The sequence below is a fragment of the Macaca thibetana genome, chromosome 5 (genome assembly GCF_024542745.1).
Source record: "Macaca thibetana thibetana isolate TM-01 chromosome 5, ASM2454274v1, whole genome shotgun sequence".
In the NCBI taxonomy this organism is placed as follows: Eukaryota; Metazoa; Chordata; class Mammalia; order Primates; family Cercopithecidae; genus Macaca; species Macaca thibetana.
The window spans coordinates 177,319,268-177,335,497 of NC_065582.1; the positions used below are offsets into that span (position 1 = coordinate 177,319,268).

At 48.0% G+C, this 16,230-nt stretch overlaps 1 protein-coding gene across 6 annotated transcripts in view; it reads left to right on the forward strand.

Annotated features, from left to right (window-relative positions):
- The window catches only part of NSG1 (neuronal vesicle trafficking associated 1), a 556,677-nt gene that overhangs the window by 487,357 nt on the left and 53,090 nt on the right, over positions 1 to 16,230 (forward strand). The window contains exon 1 of one of the 6 annotated variants that reach the window (XM_050792228.1): positions 10,834 to 10,843. The exons of the other annotated variants lie outside the window; for them this stretch is intronic. The gene's annotated coding sequence lies outside the window, so the exon portion shown is untranslated. Of the gene's footprint in view, positions 1 to 10,833; positions 10,844 to 16,230 lie in introns of those variants that run through there. 6 annotated transcript variants of the gene reach the window in all.

Consider the following 16,230-nt stretch of genomic DNA (forward strand, 5'->3'; position numbering starts at 1 on the left):
GATGAGGTTCATACTAATACTCTACAAAGCAAAGGGCACGGGAAGAACTTTTCGGTAAAAGAAACTCATTTGTGAGTTTTTTGTTTGTTTGTTTTGAGATGGAATCTAACTTTGTCGCCCAGGCTGGAGTGCAGTGGTGCGATCTCGGCTCACTGCAGCCTCCGCCTCCCGGGTTCAAGCGATTCTCCTCCCAAGTAGCTGGGATTACAGGGGCCTGCCACTGCACCAGCTAATTTTTGTATTTTTAGTAGAGATGGAGTTTCATCATGTTGGCCAGGCTGGTTTGGAACTTCTGACCTCATGATCTGCCCACCTCGGCCTCCCAAAGTCCTGGGATTACAAGTGTGAGCCACCGCGCCTGGCCCATTTGTCAGTTTCAACACTGGTGCTGCCTCAACTGAGAAATGAGACAACTCAATTTTGGGATCGTATAACACAAATTTGGGTTGGTTTTTTCTGGTGTACCCCCTATTTTGGTCAGCTTAGCTTGCCCATTTATGTTGGGAACAAAACAATCACACCAAAGATTCCTGCCCCAGTAGCGCTAGAGATATGAGATGGATATCCAGATAAGAGTGTATCCACACCATTATATTACAAGGCACTGATTGGCATCCCACTGAAAGGGCACAGTGACCAGCTATTTATTGGTTATCTCCAAATGGAACATCTTTGCTGTGCAGCACCAACTATGTCCATGGTTACCCACAGGATGGTGAAGACAGTATTTTTGGGGTTATGCCTGGGCACAAGGTTGAATAGTTTATGCTCTTTCAAAGCCCACAAATCCTCCTCACTTATAATCATTGAGTTCATTGGGTTCATTCTGTATTCCATTGGTGTGATCATTTAGCTTCCATCTTTCTGCCACAACTGGGTATTAAGGATGTCATTTGGCATGCAGAGGCCCTAACCATTTATACACAGAATGCCCTAGAGGATAGCCACATGGGCATCTCGTTATTCAACAACAAAGTTACTCTTATGAGAAAGGCTGTATCACGGAACTGTGTGTTGTGCTGAACCCCTATTAACCTCAATAGGGAAGGCACAAGATTCAAGAGGCTAAGAAACCCAGAGCCAGCAAATAAGACACAGGGTTTTATCAGGGGCTTACACACAGGGGAGAGAATCTTTCTAGGTTAGAGAACCCCCTTATGTATAGAAACCATCTAGGCTGGGCGTGGCGGCTCACGCCTATAATCCCAGCACTTTGGGAGGCCGAGGTGGGTGGGTCACCTGAGGTCGGGAGTTTGAGACCAGCCTGACCAACATAGAGAAACCCTGTCTCTACTAAAAATACAAAATTAGCCAGGCATGGTGGTGGGTACCTATAATCCCAGCTACTCAAGAGGCTGAGGTAGGAGAAGAATCGCTTGAACCCAGGAGGCAGAGGTTGCAGTGAGCTGAGATTATGCCATTGCACTCTAGCCTGGGCAACAAGAGCAAAACTCTGTCGAAAAAAAAAAAAAAAGAAATAAGAAACGGTCTAGTGGTGGCAGGCCGAGCAGAGAAACCACAAATGCTTGCAAACAGCATGCAGTTCATATAGCATTTTCACTTAACACTTTCTCCCCTTAACAACCTACACCTGGCAGCCTCCATTTAACCCAAAACTTAGAACCTCAGTGCCCTGTATGGCCCATGTTCAATGGGATGGGATGAGGACTCAGATGTTTACCATAGATAAGGAATGAATCTCCAGGTTGTCCACTCCCAGGTTCTCCACTTGATCTTAGCCAAAAGGCCGAGAAGCCATACACTCCCAGGTTCTCTAGCTGGGAATACACATTCAGGTGCATCTTCCACACAGGGTCAGTCTCAGGATATGCTTAAATGTTTGCTGTCAGGTGCATTTACCTGACACCATATGGCTTTAGACATACTCACTGCAGCCCAAGGGGGAACCTATGCTATCATAAAAACTGGTTACTGTATCTATATCCCAGATAAATCAGATAACATCACTAAATTAATGGCTGATATGGGCCGGGCGTGGTGGCTCACGCCTGTAATCCCAGCACTTTGGGAGGCCGAGGTGGGCGGATCACAAGGTCAGGAGATCGAGACCATGGTGAAACCCCGTCTCTACTAAAAATAGAAAAAATTAGCCGGGCGCAGGGGCGGGCGCCTGTAGTCCCAGCTACTCGGGAGGCTGAGGCAGGAGAATGGCGTGAACCCGGGAGGTGGAGCTTGCAGTGAGCCGAGATTGCGCCACTGCACTCCAGCCTGGGCGACAGAGCGAGACTCTGTCTCAAAAAGAAAAAAAAAAAAAAAAAAATTAATGGCTGATATGAAAACCCAAATAATTATCCTTTCAGATCCAATGCCCTCCCTAAATGATTGGCTAAACAGCTGGTTGGGATCTTGGGAAACTTGGTGGCAAAAGCTATTACTTGTTCTAGAAATTATCATCATTGCTGGGTATTGTCTTCTTCTTCTTCTTCTTTTTTTTTTTAAGATGGAGTCTCACTCTGTCACCCAGGCTGGAGTATAATGGCACAATCTTGGTTCACTCCAACCTCAGCCTCCCAGGTTCAAGCAATTCTCCTGCCTCAGCCTCCCGAGTAGCTGGGATTACAGGTGCCCACCACCAAGCCCGGCTAGTTTTTGTATTTTTAGTAGAGACCACTATGTTGGTCAGGCTGGTCTTGAACTCCTGACCTCAAGTGATCCACCCGCCTCGGCCTCCCAAAGTGTTGGGATTACAGGCGTGAGCCACCGCGCCTGGGGGGTTTTGCCTTCTTTTTGTCTTCACTGCTGCTGCAGAATGTATTTGCAATGGAGTCAACTCATAACTGAAAAAACGAAATTAATGGTCACTTGAAGAACTGTATTAACTGAAGATGCAGCTGTGTAGCCTGACTCAGGTCACAAAGTCACTCCTCATATTGCTTTAAATTAGGCTCCTACCTCATCAGGTTGATAGCCTGACATTCCCCCTGCCATGGACATGACACTCTAGGAAGGAACCTTCTAGCAATAAGGGACTAAGGTCCCGACATAAAAGGAGCCAAAACCATTTGAGTTCATCTATGAAGCTTTCTTGAAAAGATCTTGATGAAAAGGGGGTAATGTGTAGTTAAATAATCCAAGCTTAAAACTGTTGAAACCTCCAATTAACCTGAGCCTTGAGAGCAATGTGGCTATGCAGTCTTGGTCACATGGGTTGCAGCTGCAACTTCTGCCTTTATTTCTTCTTGTTAATAATTAAGAAGACCCAAGCTGCACCAGAGATAAGATCCCTTCAGATCATTGCCCCTCCTCATGGAGTAATAAAGTAATCTTCCTTGGTATGCAGCAATCTGTAACCAATCTGTAACCAGGTGCTGTGATGTATGCACCTGGCCCTGTAGAGTAGCTGATGTAATCTTGCTGGAACTTCTCTACTGATATCATTGAAACCTTAACTCCTCCATGTTGGAAACTCTGAGCCCATTCATTTGGAGTTGGTGCTTTCCCTGGTAGCCATCCTTAAGCTTTGCCCTTGAATAAACTCTATACTCAATCACATTCTCCGAATCTCATTCTTCAAGGTTAACACTTCCTTCCAAAGGCTCTAGGTGACAACTCTTTGCCGCTTTTCAACCTCTGGTGGCTCTGGGTGTTTCTTGACTTGTAGCTGCCTCACTCCAATGTCTGCCTCCATTTCATGTGGGCTCCTCCTCTTTCTTCTATGTGTCTCTTATAAGGTCACTGTCATTAGATTTGGGGTTCAGGATCATCTGGGATGATCTCATCTCGAGATCCTCAATTTGATTATATCTGCAAAGTCCTTTATTCCAAATAAGGTGATATTCACAGGTTCCAAGGGTTAGGACACGGCCATCTCTTTTTGGAGGTCACCTTTCAACTCATTCCATATACTTGTAGTCAGTGTATTTATAATTCATTTCAATTCATTTCATTTCTATTCAGTGTTTCATTTTAATCCAATTCACTTCAATCAATATTGATTTTACACCAGCCGTGTAACAGGCCTGACAAGTTCCAGAGATAACTGACCTGGCTCCTCCCTTGGAAATGGTTCCCCCTGTAACAAGGCAATAGGAGAGACAGAGACAGAGACAGACAGAGAAGAGGGGCAGCTAACTCTCCCTGTAGGCCTGGGGTGGAATTTCTAGAAAAGGTGACACAGGAGCACAGTGGTTGGATGAGGAGGAGGCTGTTCTTTAGGAAGCCAAGGGACTAGCCTGCTAACAGCACAGCACTGTGGATGGCTAGTCCTGTGGGGGCCAGTGAGCCTGTGGTGGAGGATGCTGGGAGAGAAGGGGAGACATGGCCCAGGTCACAGCTCAGGGGGAGCAGGACCCCCAGGCCTGCTGGTGGACCGAGTATTCCCAAGGTCTCAGAACATCCCTGGCCAAGCCCTCTCCACCCCCAGCACCTCTTACCCGCACAGGTCCATGGCTGTTAGATGCGGGGTCTGGGGCCTCCTTGGGACTATGAGGCTGGACTCTGTCTTTGCAGTTGGGAAAAATGGCCACCTCGCCTGTAGCATCATATTCACCAGATTAAGGGCGGGCATTAAATGCCTGATCGCCAACGACCTCCTTTATCCCGAGAGCTATTCTCCACTCCTGCCTCCTCCCTGAGCCTTTGTGATTCAGGAAAAGTCAATCTAAGGAGATAGGGCCAAACACAGAAATCTCTCTCTCTGCCGTTGTGGCAAGATCTTCTGCTTGGAACACATTCCCTGAGTGTAAATTGGGTCCTTCTCTGGAGAGTTCAGCCCCGTGGCCCCCACCCTCACCCCCACACAGAGCTCTTGCACAGGGCCACCCCTGTGAGCTGCTGGAAGGCAGGAGCATAACTCCCACACTCCCTGTGCCTTTTGGCTCTGCCTGCTGTCCCCCGCACAACTTCAGCCCTGGCTGCTCAGGGCCGTCCCCAGGCAGAGGCCTCTTTGTCCAGTTGGAGCTGCAGAGACATTTTCTAATGGAGACGAATGTGCTCTGCAGGGCGCTATTTGGCCTTGGATGTGTTACCCTTTCCTGCTTGCCCATGTGCTCATCTGTAAAATGGAGACAATAACTCCTTTCACTCCACTGGGTTTTTTAAATTGAGGTGAAATACATATATAACATAAAATTTATCATTTTATGTTACCATTTTTAAATTTTATTTTATTTCGAGACAGTTTCGCTCTTTTTGCCCAGGCTGGAGTGCAATGGCACAATCTCGGCTCACTGCAGCCTCCGCCTCCCAGGTTCAACCGATTCTCCTGCCTCAGCCTCCCCAGCAGCTGGGATTACAGGTATGTGCCACCACACCCGGCTAATTTTGTATTTTTATAGAGACGGGGTTTCTTCATGTTGGTCTGCCTGGTCTTGAACTCCCGACCTAAGGTAATTCACCCACCTCGGCCTCCGAAAGTGCTGGGATTACAGGCATGAGCCACCGCACCCGGCGTGTGTTACCATTTTATAATACCATTTCTTGGTATTAATTTCCTTCCCACTGTCATATAACCATCATCACAATCTATTTCCAAAACTTTTGCATCACCCCAAACAGACACTCTGTACTGATGAAGCAGTAACTCCCTATGGTCTCCCCCAGCCCCTGTAGCCTCTAATCTACTTTTTGCCTCTTTGAATTTGACTGCCAGGTACCTCCCATGAGTGGAATCACACACTGCTTGTCCTTTTGTGACTGCTTTTTTCATTTAGCCTAAAGGCTTCCAAATTCATCCCTGTTGGCGCATGTGTCAGAATGTCCTTCCTTTTTAAGGCTGGACAGTACTTTACTGCATGGCTAGACCACCGCAGTTTATTGATCTATTCGTCCATGGATGGACACCTGGATCGCTTCCACCTCGTGGGTACCGTGAATAATGCTGCTATGAATGTGAATGCAATGGCTCCACCATTTCACGTTCAGTCATTTTAGCATCTAGAGGCTTTCGTCACCCAGGGCGAAGTCAAGCTTCTAACACAGGGTTCAAGGCCCCCACATGAATTCGACCTTCTTTAGAGACTGTCACCAAATGAAGAGGCCGTTTAGCAATGGGGAAGAAGAGCAAGGATTCTGGAGCCAGGCCACCTGGGTCACCCTGCTGCCACACACTGGCTACACGATCTTGGGCAAATGACTTCTATGTACCTGAGTTTCTTCTTAGTACAATGGGGATGATAACAGTTCCTTCTCCCAGGGTGTCAGAGGATTAAATGAACTAATCTTTGTAAAGCACAGAACGTGCCTGGCTTGAAGGTCGTCCTACCTAAGTGTTGTTAAATAAATAAACTCTCAGGTCGCTGCCTCCTGAAATAACCCCACACCTCATGCTCTTTCTTCCCTGCTTTGGAATCATGCACCATCTCCCCAGCTGCCTGTCCCCCCTGCAAGTGGGAAGGACCTAATTTATTCATAACCAAGGATGCTTTGTTTCACAGCTCACAGAAGCAGGCTGAGCCCTTCGCACATGACTGGAGTCCAAATGCCAATTTTATGGTTTAAAGACCCTAATTTATTGTCTGTGAGGCAATAACGCTGCAGGCTACTGCAGGGGACCTGCTTGTGAAACACAGGACTGGCAGCAGGGAAAGCCCCCAGCCTCAGCCCAGCTGACCCACGGTGCGGCATCCACAACATCATCCTCCTGGAGTGTGGCTGCTCTGCACCTTTGACCTTTAACCTCTCAAGTGGGCTGCACCCCAGCCCACAACCCCCCAGCAGCCTGAGCCTTTGAGCTCTGTACAATTGTCACTTTCACGACAGTCTTTCCAATCTCAGTCCCCTCCCCTCTCAATCCCCTACCCAGTGTAGAGTTAAAGGGACAGGGGTTCAAAACCCACTTTCGCTGCTTGTGGCTGTATGACCTTGACCAACTCACTTAGCCTTGAAGCCGTCCTCACAGGGTTAATAAGAATTCTGCACAGAAATCTAGTTATAATTAAGCTTTCATCAGGCTACACTCTGGCTCACTTCCTTTTTGTTAGAAGTCCCGTAGCACTAGACACTGACCATTTGCATGTAGCACTAGACACTACCCATCGTTCCTAGAGGTAGGATTTCTGACATTAGGGTCATAAGACTGTTTAAGAACCCGTTTGCATCCCCATTGTTCCTACAGAAATTCTATAGGATACAGTTTAGCTGTGTCACCACCCAAATCTCATCTTGAATTGTAGCTCCCATAATTCCCACATGTTGTGGGAGGGACCCTGTGGGAGATAATTGAATAATGGGGGTGGTTCCCCCATCCTGTTCTTGTGGTGGTGAATAAGTCTTACGAGATCTGATTATTTTAATAAGGGGAAACCCCTTTCACTTGGCTCTTATTCTCTCTTGCCTGCTGCCATGTAAGACATGCGTTTCACCTTTTGCCATGATTGTGAGGCCTCCCCAGACATGTGGAACCGTGAGTTCATTAAACCTCTTTTTTATTTTTATTTTTATTTTTTGAGACAGAGTTTCGCTCTCATTGCCAGGCTAGAGTGCAGTGGCGCAATCTCAGCTCACTGTAAACTTCACCTCCCGGGTTCAAGTGATTCTCCTGCTTCAGCCTCCTGGGTAGCTGGGATTACAGGTGCGCTCTACCACGCGCAGCTAATTTTTTGTATCTTTAGTAGAGAGGGAGTTTCACTATGTTGGCCAGGCTGATCTCGAACTGCTGACCTCAGTGATCCACCTGCCTCGGCCTCCCAAAGTATTGGGATTACAGGCTCCAGCCACGGCGCCCAGCCCTATTTTTATTTTGAGACGGAGTTTTGCTCTTGTTGCCCAGGCTGGAGGGCAATGGTGCAATCTCTGCTCACTGCAGTCTCTGCCTCCCGGGTTCAATCTATTATCCTGCCTCAGCCTCCTGAGTAGCTGGGATTACAGGCGCCGGCCACCACGCCCTGCTAATTTTTTGTATTTTTAGTAGAGAAGGGGTTTCACCCTGTTGGCCAGGACGGTCTCGAACTCCTAACCTCAGGTGATCCACCTGCCTCAGCCTCCCAAAGTGCTGGGATTATGGGCACAAGCCACTGTGCCCGGCCTAAACTTCTTTTTCTTTATAAATTACCCAGTCTTGGGTATGTCTTCATTAGCAGCATGAGAATAGACTAATAAGCTACACTATCTCGGCTTTCTGATCATTAGGCTTTTGTTTAAGGATCCCTTAAGATGCTTCTCACACCTTGAATTCTAGCAAACACTTTGAAGCCCCCTCCAGAGGAACGGGGAGGAATTGCGGGCAGCGGGACGGTGGGATGGGCGGGAGAATGCAGCGGTTCCTCTCCCTGGTCCAGGTTCCACGGCTGTATCCTGCACTCTTCCAGCAATCAACCACCTCCACACATCAGTGCACTCCAAAACCCTGAAAAACCTCAGCCCCAAACTCCCTGGGGAGATGAATTTGAGGTTTCCTTCCATCTCCTCGTTTGGTGGCCCTACGATGGAACCTCTTCCTCTGCTGCAACCATGTCCTGGCATGCTGGTTTGCCACACGCACCAGGCAACAAGCCTATTACGGTTCCAGCCTCTCTGAACTGCTGCCTTCTTCCTTAAAGTGGGAATAATAATACTTTTTGCGACAGAGCACTGAGGGGGATTCAGTGAAGTCAGGAGGAAACAACGTCTTGGTTCTTGTCCTTGAAATGGTTTCCCCATTCAGCTCTCTCACTCTAGACAGCCGCTATGTGAAAGGAAAAGAAACTTGGGGCCTCCAGATCACTAAGCTAAAGGGAAAAGTCAAGCTGGGAACTGCTTAGGGCAAACCTGCCTCCCATCCTATTCCAAGTCACCCCTCTGCTCACTGAGATAAATGCATATCTGACTGCCTCCTTTGGAGGGGCTAATCAGACACTCAAAACAATACAACCAGGCCAGATTACTCCTGTAATCCCAGCACTTTAGGAACCTGAGGTGGGCGGATAACCTGAGGCTGGGAGTGTGAGACTAGCCTGGCCAATATGGAGAAACCCCGTCTCTACCAGAAATGCAAAATTAACCTGGCATGGTGGCGCATGCCTGTAATCCCAGCTACTCGGTAGGCTGAGGCAGGAGAATCGCTTGAACCTGGGAGGCAGTGGTTGGGGTGAGCTGAGATCATGCCATTGCACTCCAGCCTGGGTAATAAGAGCAAAACTCCATCTCAAAGAAAAAATAAAAAGAATGCAACCATTTGTCTCTTATCTACCTAGGACCTGGAAGCCCCCTCCACGCTTCAAGTTGTCCTGTTTTTGCTTCGAGTTGTCCCACCTTTCCGGACCAAGTCAATGTCCATCTTACATGTGTTGATTGATGGCTCATGTCTCCCTAAAATGTATAAAACCAAACTGTGCTCTGACCACTTTGGGTACATGGCATCAGGACCTCCAGAGGCTGTCATGGGCGTGTGTCCTCAACCTTGGCAAAATAAACTTTCTTTCTTTTTCTTTTTTTCTTTTTTTGAGGCGGAGTCTCACTCTGTCACCCAGGTTGGAGCGCAGTGGCGCGATCTCCGCTCACTGCAAGCTCCACCGCCTCCCAGGTTCACGCCATTCTCCTGCCTCAGCCTCACGAGTAGCTGGGATTACAGGCGCCTGCTACCATGCCTGACTAATTTTTCTTTCTTTCTTTCTTTTTTTTTTTTTTTTTTGGTATTTTTAGTAGAGACGGGTTTCACCGTGTTAGCTAGGATGGTCTCGATCTCCTGACCTCGTGATCCGCCCGCCTCGGCCTCCCAAAGTGCTGGGATTACAAGCATGAGACACCATGCCCGGCCGGCAAAATAAACTTTCTGAATTAACTGAGACCTGTCTCAGATTTTCAGGGTTCACAGCTCATTCTGTGTGGGCTTTGCACAGCTGCTCACAGGTCAGCTGCCCACGGCAGGATTTGGCCAGTGTCAGCTTTGTGTCCTGCACAGAACCCAGCACATGGAACTGCCCCATTTGACATCAGCCACCAGGATATTCATACCCTTGTCAACACAGGCCCCTCCTACACATGGTTTTCAGAATTTTTTGACGAGAAGCAGTGAATGCTTATTTTTAGACTTGTTTTGTGCCCAGAAATTAAAGACATAAGAAAAGCACCCTGAGTGTGTGTTGAACATGTGGGGAAACACTCGGGAGGGTAAGAAAGAGGCTTCCAGATGATTTGGGATCTGGAGCTTGGACATGACCAAAGCCAAGTCCATATGTGGGGGCTGGGCAGGTGTTACACAGACACAATGCGTGTCAGGTGGGGAAGTGGTACAAAAGCAAGCCCTAACCACACACCAGCATTGTGACTGGAGACACCCTGGGCTCAGCTGATGATGCCACTTATGAGCTGTAGTGGGTTGAATGGTGGCCCCTAAAGAGATGTGTCTGTGCTCAAATCCCCAGAACCTGCGAGTGCCACTGTGTTAGTCTGTTCTCATGCTGCTGCGAAGGACTGCCTGAGACCAGGCAATTTATAAAGGGAAGAGGTTTAATGGACTCACAGTTCTGCATGATGGGGGAGGCCTCAGGAAACTTACAATCATGGCAGAAGGGGAAACAAACACAACCTTCTTCACATGGCGGCAGGAAGAAGAATAAGAGCCTAGCAAAGGGGAAAGCCCTTTAAAAAACTATCAGATCTTAGGCCAGGCGCTGTGGCTCATACCTGTAATCTCAGCACTTTGGGAGGCCGAGGTGGGCAGATCACCTGAGATCAAGAGTTTGAGACCAGCCTGGTCAATAGGGCGAAACCCCGTCTCTACTGAAAACATAAAAATTAGCCAGGTGTGTTGGCATTTACCTGTAATCCCAGCTACTTGGGAGGCTGAGGCAGTAGAATTGCTTGAACCTGGGAGGCAGAGGTTGCAGTGAGCCGAGATTCCACTACTGCACTCCAGCCTGGGCAGCAGAGTGAGACTCTGTCTATCATGAGAACAGCATGGGGGAAACTGCCCCCATGATTCAATTATCCCCACCTGGTCCCACCCTTGATACATGGGGATTATTACAATTCAAGATGAGATTTGGGTGGGGACACAGAGCTTAACCATGTCAACTACCTTATTTGGCAATAGGGTTTTGCAGATACAATTCGGTGAAGGATCTCCAGAGGAGATCAACTTGGATCATCCAGGTGGATCCCAAAGACATGACAGGGTCCCTGCAAGAGAAAGGCGGAGGGAGATTTGAGACCAAAGAGAAGGCCTGGAACAGGCAAGGAGGAATTCTCTCCTAGAGCCATCGGGGGCAGCGGCCCTGCTGCCACCCTGATTTCAGACTTCTGGCCTTCAGAACTGTGGGAGAATAAATGTGTGTTGTTTTAACCCACCCAAACCGTGGTGTGTGTCATGGCAGCCACAGAAAATGAACGTGAGCTTTGTGACTGAATTCCCAAATCATCTCGGTCTCAGTTTCATCACTGGCAAACAGCCCCTAACTTACACAATTATTTTGAGGATTAACTGAAGGATTTAGGTTGAACTGTATTAAATTGCCACTTTTTGTAGGTCAAAAATGACTGGATGTTGGCAGTTGCATCAGAGCCAACCCAGTGATCTGTGAGAAGTGCCCAACATGGCAGGGAGCTCGCGGTGAATGCACAGGGAGCACCGTGTATGCACGGCGGGTGCTGTCAGGGCTGATTTCTCCAGGGGAGAGTAGCATCTGCACTGGCCCGGAGGGATGGGGAGGAGTTCATGCGGAAGGAAAGGGCTGCTGGGTGCTGGGGGGCACCCACGAGACTGCAGTGTGGTCAGAGCACAGACTGGGGTAGGGAGAGGAAAGGCAGCTCCAGGAGGGGCTGGGAGGGGACAGAGGGTGCAGGAGGGTTAATATATGCACCTACTGAATACACAGCCCTCTGTGCCTGCTCAGCTGCCAGAGGGGGTCTCTCCACCCTGCTACCATGGTGATTTTGCTGAGACATGCCTGAATGCATTACACCTGGTGTCACCTGTGTTTCTAGCCTCTGTGAACTTGACACTGTTGACATCCATCCTCCATGCATGGGCCAGAAAGGCCTTGTTCTGAACAACCTGATAATGGCTTAAGTCACCCTGTCTGACCTCCTGCCTGTCTCATCACCTCCCCCACTCCTCAGAGGAGTCCTCTTCTGGGTAGAGGCACTTTTCAAATATAAACCAACCAACCCATAGTCCGTGCTGCAGCCACCTGCTTTTTTAGGCTCCACTGCTCCAGCCACATCTACCTGTCCTCATCAGCCCAGGGCAGGTACCAGACTGGTAGGGACAGCCTTGTGCCCTGGAGCAGCTTCAGTTATTCAAGCTGGCCAATCCTAAGCCTGCCTACCTTTCTTGCTGGTTCTGTCCCACAGCAACACAGTCAAAGTCCCCACTCACAGCTCTCCCCTCTGCCTCCTCCTCCTGACTGCACCCATCTTCCTGTATGGTCCCGGGTGTGGCCTGCTTCCTCCTCTTGGAAACTGTGAGTGAAAAACTATCTTTTTAATGGAGGCATCTTCTGATCTGTGGGCCTTCAGGGACTTCAGATGTCCTATGCATACACTGTATTTTTAAACATCCCTGCTCAAAACTCTTCACTGGGTTATGTATGCTTGGGAGGAAGTTAAAAATTCCCTAGGTTTATTTGTCCATTTTCATGCTGCTGATGAAGACATACCTGGGGCTGAGGAATTTACAGAAGAAAGAGGTTTATTGAACTTACAGCTCCACATGGCTGTGGAGGCCTCACAATCATGGCAGAAGGCAAGGAGGAGCAAGTCACATCTTACGTGGATGGCAGCAGGCAAAGAGAGAGAGAACTTGTGCAGGGGAATGTCTCTTTATAGAACTATGAGATCTCGTGAGACTCACCATCATGAGAAAAGCACAGGAGAATCCCGCCCCCATGATTCAATTACCTCTCCCCAGGTCCCTCCCGGAACACATGGGAATTCAAGACGAGATTTGGGTGGGGACACAGCCAAAACCTATCCCTTAGCCTTGTGTATCAGTGTCCTGTGGCTGCTGTAACAAATTCATTAGCATGTATTCAGTGGCTTAAAATAAGAGCAATGTATTCTTTTGCAGTTCTGGAGGGCAGCGACCTAAAATGAGTTTCATGGGGCTTAAGGCAAGGTGTTGGCAGGGCTGCACTCCTTCTGAGGCCCTGGGAGAATCCATTTCCAGCTCAGGAGCTGCTTTCTTCACATTCCTTGCATTCCTCAGGTGGCAACTCCTTCCTCCACCTTCAAAGGCAGCAGTGTCACCTCTTGCTCCAGTTTTTCTTCTGCATTAAACCTCCCTCTTATAGGGACACCTGTGATTACATTCAGGGGTCGGGTCATCCGATAACCTAGAATAAGCTTTACACCCAAAAACATTTAACTTGGTCTCAGCTGCAAAGTCCCTTTTGGCATATAAAGTAACAACTATAGGTTCTGCAGATTTGGATGGGGGTATCCTTGGGGGCCGTGGTGCAGCCAAACACAGCCACCATTGAAGACTTCTGCTTCCCTCGGCAACATCAGCTCCTCACCTTTCCACATGCCCCATCTAGCCCTGCTTAGATGTGCCAAGGGGCTGCTCCTTCTAGAATGTTCTCCCTGCCCTTCCTCAGGGCCCTTCTGTCTGGAGACCTCATGAATAACCTCCCTGTGGAGATTCTCAGGAACCCCCAGAGCATCGTGTTTACACATTTCACCTCTGATGCAGAATCTGAATTCTGGGCCAGTTCAGGACTCACCCTGGAAGGGGCCCATTGATGAACAAGCACATGTCTTGCCTGGGGTGACCCTGAAGGTAAAAGGTTAGACACGAAGGTGCAGCTAGGTAAAAACAGTTGAAGGTGCCAAGAATGCCTGGAGAAAAGAAATGCCAGGGGTGCACTCTCTGATGGGTTAGCACGAGATTAAAACTCACAGCTGACACTGGGCTCTTACTATGTCCCAGCCACATGGATGATTCTAACTTCATCTTCCCAACATTTCTAAGTGAAACTAGTATTAGGTCCATTTTATAGGTGAGGAAACTGAGGCACAGAGTTTCAGTAACTTCCACAAGGTCACACAGCTTGTGACCTAGGGCAGAGCTGGGCTCTGATCAGGCAGCCTGGTTCCAGGGCTGGCACCATCCAGCATGATATGACAGAGAAGAAAGCATGGAGGTAAGCCTGGAGCCCAAAGGGCCAGAACTCGATAGAGGGGAGTGCCCAGGGAGTGGCTGCCAGAGTCACACGTGAGACTCTCACCCAAATAGCCGTGTTGCCACTCTTGGTAAGTGGTAGCAGTTATTGCCCTTGATGGGAAAGTTGCCAAAAGTAGAAACAAATGACATGATACAAGAACTCAGGTTCCAATGAGAGGCGCATGGAGGCAGCCTGACCACCAGCCAGTCTTCCTAGAAGCACCCAGGAAGAAGCCTCTACCAGGGGTCACTGAAGGGCCCTCCCAACTTAAGGATCTCCAATTCTGTAGGACAGGAGTGAAACCATCAAGTGCTGAGGCTCAGAGGAGGGTCACTGCCAGAGGAGGAGAAAGGAGGCTGGGAGCTGGAGCATCATTGCTAAGTGGGAGAGAGAGAGAGAAGCTTCTAGCAAGACTGGCCAAGGAAAAAGAGAAAAGATATGTTACCAAGACCCAGAATGAAAGATGGGTAAACACTACAGGTCATACAGACATTAGTAGGATAAAATGAATATGTCTCATATGATATGGTTTGGCTGTGTCCCCACCCAAATCCCAAATTGTATTTCCCATAATCCTCACATGTTCTGGGAGGGACAAGGTGGAGATAATTGGATCATGGAGGCAGTTTCTCCCATCCTGTTCTGATGATGGTGAGTTAGTTCTTATGAGATCTGATGGTTTTATAAGGGGCTTCCCCCTTCACTGGGCACTCATTCTTCTCCTTCCTGCCACGATGTGAAGAAGGACGTGTTTGCTTCCTCTTCCAAGATGATTGTAATTTTCCTGAGGCCTCCTCAGCCCTGAGGAACTGTGAGTCAATTAAACCTCTTTCCTTTATAAATTACCCAGTCTTGGGTATGTCCTTTTAGCAGCAGGAGAAGGAACTAATACACCAAAAATTTTACATGAACCAATTCCTTGAAATCTGCAGACTACAAAAACTCATGCATGAGGAACTAGACCATCTGAATAGTCTTATATTTATTCAATACATTAAGTTCAAAATTAAAGATATCTAACAATGACATTTCCAAGCCCAGATGGTTTTGTTGGCTAACTTTACCAAATATTTGAGGATAACTACTCTGCAGAATCTCTTTGAGAAAATAGAAGAACACTTCTCAGCTAATCTCATGAGGTTAGCATGACTCTAATGCCAAAACTAGACAAAGACATAACAAGGAAACAAACCCCTACAAACCAAAATTCTTCATGAACATAGGTGTGAAAATCAACAAAATATAGCCAACGAATTCCAGTGTGATCTGGGCAAGGCACCTAATCTCCCTGAAACAAAATTTTATTTGGCTTAGATGAGGACTGAAGCCAGATGTGGTGGCACAAGCCCATAGTCCCAGCTACTTGAGAGACTGAGGCAAAAGGATTGCTTGAGCCCAGGAATTTGAGACTAGCCTGAGCAACATAGTGAGACTGTCTCAAAAAGGAAAAAAAAAAAAAAAGAAGGATGATGACATCTTTGTGACATCAACATGAGGTAATAATGCACCTTAGAATACTTAACATAGAACTGGCATAAGTGCCCAGGGAATTTTGTGTTGCCTTTAGTCTGGCCCAGTTATCTTCCTCACACCACTCTGCTACTTGTCACATGTTGTGCTTGTGAACTTATTGGAAGACAGAAGCTACTGCTACTGAAGTGGCTTTTGCTATTGATGCAGGAGCCCTGGGGAGCCTCGGAGAATCCCTGCAGGTCACTTGAGGAAACCTGGGTCAGAGCCAGGTTCATCAACACTCCTGGGGTGGCACGATTGTCAATTGTGTCATTGGGCAGTCTCTGATCAGTGCTGTTTTATTAGCAAATACTGAATTCCACTCCAAAAGGTATGGCCTGTGCTCAGAGTTTGTTATGGGTGAAATCATTCTTCATGAGCAGTAAATATCTATCTCTGGGAGTGTTCAGCATCTTGAAGGGGCTGATATATGTCTCCCTGTGAATAGATTTGGGTCAGCCCTACTTCCTACCCCTCATTTCCCTGAGCCCACTACGTACTTAGTTCCCAAAGTCCCCTGATAAATTATTGCACCTGCCTCTCTTGATGGTTTGGGAATCAATAGATTTGCTTTCCTTTCTTCCGCACTGGCTGATATGGTTTGGCTGTGCCTCCATTCAAATCTCAACTTGAATTGTATCTCCCAGAATTCCCATGTGCTGTGGGAGAGACCCAG